Raw genomic sequence first — 6,091 nt, forward strand, 5'->3', positions numbered from 1 at the left:
TCAGCAGTTATGACTGAACAAATGGAGTTTTTCATTAAATGTACAAATGAATAACACAATCACTACACGAGCCCCTTCTGTTTGTATTCCATTTATTTCAGGCTGTCATACCCTGTTCTTGATGTTCCCAGATTTGCAATGGAAAAAGCTGTGACCTCAGCTAAGGAGAAGCTAGGAGAGATTTGGCAGTTGGATGCGCAGAAAGGGGGCTGAGGTCATCCCTCACAGTTGCTTGAAACCAGCTATGTTTTTCAGTCTGCTATCTCTTCTGTGAGTTTAGGTTAAAGTGTTTTGAGCTTGTGGTTTACACACCATCATGTGAGCAAAGGAGCTGATACTGCTTTGGTTTTCTTTTTTCTTTTTCTTCTCCCCCTCACCCCCTGAGGTCCAGGGACAAAACTATAACCAACTTGTTCGTTCACTTCCTGAAAATACACACATAGAAGTAATAGTACAATGCGTCGTTTGATCTCCCTGAAACCATTCACCTAATAAAGTTTGCAGGGTGCTGTAGTGCTGGTAAAACAAATGTGGTCTGAGGAAATACTTGTCTAATTTATATTAGTAGTAGCACTACCACTGTGGAGTCTTTATTTTTGTTTAACAACTGATGTGTTCTCACCTTTCTGTTTGTAAGTACTCCAAGTTTAAAAGTAGCTTAGACCCAAACCGAGAGTGACTATTCCTGCTGTATCCCATCTGCTTCTACAGAACTGCTGTCTTTGGTTCTGGGAAGGTTTTGTTTGAACTAACATTGTCTTGAGCTTGAGCTTGAAACAGCTGTGCCAGCCTATGCTAAAACTTGGAGAAAGGGTGCTTGATTGAAACAGCAGTGATGTTCAAAGATCTTTTTTGCAAGCACAGTGACTTTTTTTAGGTGCCTTTCCATGACACAAGCAAATTTTACTACGTTAATTTTTATGATGAATTTCCGTGTGACTTGATCCTTCTGATCTTTATAGAGTGTTCGTGGTGTCTTTAAAAGCACAGAAATACTGTTATCTCTAGTCAAAATGCAGTTATGAGGAAAGCTCGTTTAGATGGTGGTGTTCTACATCCCATTTTCATTACAGGCTTGATGGGAGCTGAGGCTCTGCCTTTACCAGTCTTGCTGATGTACATATGCATCTCTTACTATTTTATTTATTCCTCTGTTCTGATCTCTACTGAACACTAAAATATGTGGCTGGATGGTGTAGCCAGAACACAGCGGGAGTCTTGGTGTGAGGCGGTACATCCTAAATACCTACTGACCCATGCTTATCTGCCTGTAGCTAAAAATCAGTCTGAATTATGTGGGCTATACTTTAAATAGCTGTCTTCCTTTGAACTGCACCCTGGATACACTGTGAATCATGTCAGATTACTAGATGGTCCCTATTGCAGAGTTTCAAGATGATGCTCATTAACGTGTTGTAAGCATATATAGGTGATTTCTTTCTTGCCTTTGGCAGGAGAGGAAGCATATGGGCAACTGCACATGCACAGGAGATTCCTCAATGCGAAGCAACGCAGAGAGCAAAGGGGAGAGCCAAAGGCGAGTATTTTCCCCAGCACCTTGCTGTCACGATAAGAGCTGGCAGCAGCCTTGCTTATAGCTATAAAATTCTTCATTTTGCAGAGCTTTGAATGTGATTAATGTTCTAGTTAAGTCACGTAGACTTGCTGCTTCGTTGTATTTACAGTGATAAGGCAACTTGCTTTTAGGTCACTGCATTCCCAAATGGTGCAGGCTAGACTTTTTTCAGTTTTGATTTGTACCGAAGAAGAAAGGAAGTTTTTCACTTAAATTTGAAGTTAATTTTCTTACGTTTATAGATGGAAAAAAAAAAGTATGTAGATTCTAGGATGACTAATGCTATAGGGAAGCTGTATTTTATGTAGTCCTATAGGAAGAAGTTAAATATTGATAATGTGGACAATGGTTACTCTTATATTCCTCTTTCATATTGGTTCGGTGAAAAGAGCGGTGGTGGAAGAATGCCTTTTGTTTGTGGTACAGTTTAATACATGTACCTAGTTGAAGACATAGACCAATTTCTCCTCTTTGAAAACAAGAAATGTTGTTCTGGCATAATCATTTACACCTCCACCCTTTAAAAGGCTGAAAAAATTAAGCAACTGAATAGTAATCTGTTTTAAAGGGTTTAAAAGGCTGAAAAAATTAAGCAACTGGATAGTAATCTGTTTACGTATTGATCTGTGAAATTGGCATGATAACGGACTGCAATGTCACCTCTGACCCTCAGTATGTAAAAATTTAATGGAAAGCTCTCTAGAAACTCGGTGCCAGTTCAGCTTGCGCTGACATCCAAGGCCAAATGCTCTTGGGAGTGGGGGCAGTTTGCTCCTATGCACAATAGTTTCCGAATTGGCGGCAGCTGCACCGTGTTTATTAAAATGCAGTCTCCAAGTGTGGCTGTGGAGGCAGTGAGAGAGGCGAGGCAGTGCACGGCAGCTCCGAGGGAGTCAGCTACACTGGTTTAGGAAATCTTCCAGGCAAATCGCCAAAGTCATTTCCTGGAATATCTTACTGCAGCACTCTGGGCCAGAGGATCCATCTATCGGGAGCAATGGCACCTGACTTGCTTTTTGTGTGAAAGAAAACAATTGAGGGTTTAAATCTGCTGGGCAGAGGAGCATCCTTGAGGCTGCTAATCTAATCTGTGCGTGCCTAATACTTAATCTGGCCCAGCCCGTAGAGCATCAGAGTCGGCAGTTGACTTTTAGGACAGAGCTGCCTGAAAGGGTTTGGTTTCTGGCTAACAAACCACAGTAATACATGGCTCAGTGCTCACTCCCAGAAGGCACGTCAATGATAGCGCATTGCAAACAAAGTTTTAGCAGCAATTCCCGGTCGGAATTGGCTCAGGGTTGTAGTCCTGTTCAGAGGTGCAGGCCGCTTTTCTCCAGAAATCACTGGGCGCAGCATGACTCCTCCCCTGCCACTGGGGTAACAGCGACTAACACACTTTCCTGCTGCTCCTAAACTGTTGTCGCTGCGCATCTTCTCTGTGCGCAGTAAAAGAACAAAAAAGGGTTGTTTCCAAATCAAAGCGGTTCCCTGCCCTGCCTCAGTGTGCAGCTCTCCCCAAACTGAGGGGAGGGCATGGACCTAGCCACTGGTGGTAGCTTGCCCAGTGACAATGACAGCAGAAAACTAATTTCTTAGCTGTATTTGCTTCAGGTGTGTCTTTAGCGTGACAGAAACAAGAGAGGCAAAATTATAGAAGACTCTTAAATCAACAAAATAATTCAGTAAACAAGGGCAGGGAATCTGTCTGAAATGACACAACTGCAATGACGAGAGTATCTTCTCCACCCAAAAGGACACAGGGCCAGGGACAGCAAATAAAAGCAACTTCCAACAGCACCCCTAAGACTCGTAATAACATAAGACTATAAATGCTGTGTCACTTTAAATACAACTATGGCTAAAACATGGTCACCATTTTATGCAACAGCAAATTAGGAGGAGTATATACTATTTTTACTCCTCTCTGCACCCTGTGTGAAGACAAATGGTCGATCCCATCAGAGCTTATGTCCCATCACTGGCGAGAAGAGCGTAGCACAGATACAGGACTCCAGGACGCACAGGTTTGTTTCTGCAGCATCCAACTCCTCGGCTCCGGCCATGAAATCCAAACCCACCCAGATGCCCAAGTTCCCTATGTAATGTAACACATCGGGAGAAGCGATCTGGTGAGCAGGAAGCTGCCTGGAGCCAGCCGGTAGGAAAAGCTACGCACTGGGGGAGAAGCGAAAGGATCCGAAATCTCACCTCTAGCCAGCTGGAAAGCATTTCTGCTACGGGGAAACGGGCTCCGTCCCTTCGGGATGGGAACGTGGAGGCTGCAGGGCCTGGGGAGTGCTCCAGCAGAGGATGAGTCCGCTCTTCCTTTATTCAAAACCAGCAGCAACAGCCATGTTTTACAAGCCAAGCAGCTGAAACTCGTCTAAAGTGTCTCTGGAGTGGATGCGGTGAGATCAACTTCGGTACCCACCAGAAATAGAAATACTGACAATAACTGGCAATTTTGTGTTGTCTGGCTTGACTGCTCCCATGTTGCTTCAGGTGGCTCAGCAGCACCTTTCTACAGCAACTTCATCTTCCTAACCTTCTAATAGCAGCACAAATAGAAGAAACGGATCTCAGTAACTAATCTTTGAATAGTAACTACATAAATAGTCTGCATTTATACTAAACCATTTATGCTGTAACCTCAAACTGTTAGATTGAAATTTCAAGTCTTTTTTTTCAAGACAGTCATTTCGGAGAGTTGCTCCCAGGCTCCCAACATTTTCCGTCCGGAGCAGACAGCATATAACGTCAACATACAAAAGCCACCTCCCTACTCAGGCAAAGTGCAATGAAGAAACAATTACAAAGCTGCTACTAAAAAGAAAAATTTGGGGTACTTCTTCATGCTGCTCAAAGTTATGAGCTACTACTTGTACCTAATAATAACTTTTCGTTAAAGGAGAATTATCAGCCCTGCATATAAGAGAGAGGTGGTTATCCTAAAAGGCAGTTAAGAGTCCCAGGCAAAAACTGTTTAAATGAGAGAATGCAAACAAAAGAGGATGCAAACAAAAACAAGGAACTGGTGGCTTTGAACCTCCTAAGATGGCACATACCCAGTGTGCCTCTTTTAAGAATCACTTGGAAATAATTGTATATTGATAACTTCCATGTGTGGATACCAGTGTTTTATAATTTCATCAGATACAGAAATAACTCTCTGAACACTGCTTACCATTTGGGATACACTGAAATGCTTTGTCTCTTTTTCTCTTTGAAGATACCATATCTGGGCCTTAATTTTCATTTTAAGGAGCTGCTGTACCAACTTAGCAATTATGTCATATATTAAAAGCAGATGCTTGTGAGAGGCAAGCACCTCCTCAATAAAACAATGCCAGCAAACCAAACCCAGCCCCAATTTGGTAGATTCTTGTTTTTGTTTTTTGGGTTTTTTTGTTATTGGCAGGGCTATAAGTTAAGTTCAACAACTAGTGTGAAGTACTTGAGGCTTTTGAAGGATTTTGGGAACAGACCAAGGAGCCACTTACTGAGTCCTTTTCAGATGCCAGATTTTCATGACATAACGTTAGGCACATATGGATGGAGTTAGACAAGCAGATCCAACAGCTCACAGAGATGTCTTGGGCCTTCCTCCCATCCCAGCCCTCCTCTTCCTTCCCCCTCTCCCACCCGTGCAGCCCAGCCCCTTCTTTTGCTCCGCTGCTTCTGCCTCTTTGCTGAGCTGATGAGCCCAGCAGAGCAAACTCATACCATCTCATGTAACTTCAAATTAAACTGGGTGCCTAAAACACATGTCAGTGTCCTGCTGCCTCGTGCCTTCCAGGCATGAGTCTCCTGCTACCCATTCTTTTTCTCTGCGCAGCAATTCCCGCTACTGTCAATAGCAGCATGGCCAAATGATGGCTATTGTGCTTGACGGGGGGGGGGGGGGGGCGGGGGGGATGCGTGGGCAAGGAAAGCGAGGGAGAAGGGGGCAGCACCAAGCCCCGCAGTCCTGGGCACCCGTGCAGTTTGCAGCCGGGGCTCCCCCCAGACCCAGAGCGGGGGCTGGCAGTTGCCAGAGACTGTTTCTAAGTGGGTTCAACCGCCTCCCCTTGGTTTGGGGAAGACGGGAGGATTCAGCCTCACAGACCCCGCCGTATCACTTGTCCTCAGGGCCCGGCGACACACCTGGGCTTGGTTTGTGATTTTTATCGTAGCGGTATTTCCCAAACCAGGCCTGTGTAAGGCCACAGGACGGGTCTGCAGGTGCAGGAGAGAAATTCTCTGGCTGAGACCCGACACTGTTTATTCACGCTGGGATCTGGCTGCATGCCCAGCCTACCCCCACCTGCCCTGCAGCACGCCATGGGGATTTCCTCTCTCTGGAGGAAGCATTGGAGGTGCAGTATCCTAAAGACTCATTCAAGGAGCAAAAGGATCCATTTTAAGCTCATCTTCCTGCTATTTTCAACTAACTTCTGGAAATTCTAATAAAAGGGATCTCCACCAAGCTTCAGATCGATGGAAAACACACCAAAATGAAGTTTTTCACAACTGCTA

Source organism: Aptenodytes patagonicus, chromosome 1 (assembly GCF_965638725.1).
Source record: "Aptenodytes patagonicus chromosome 1, bAptPat1.pri.cur, whole genome shotgun sequence".
NCBI classification, from domain to species: domain Eukaryota; kingdom Metazoa; phylum Chordata; class Aves; order Sphenisciformes; family Spheniscidae; genus Aptenodytes; species Aptenodytes patagonicus.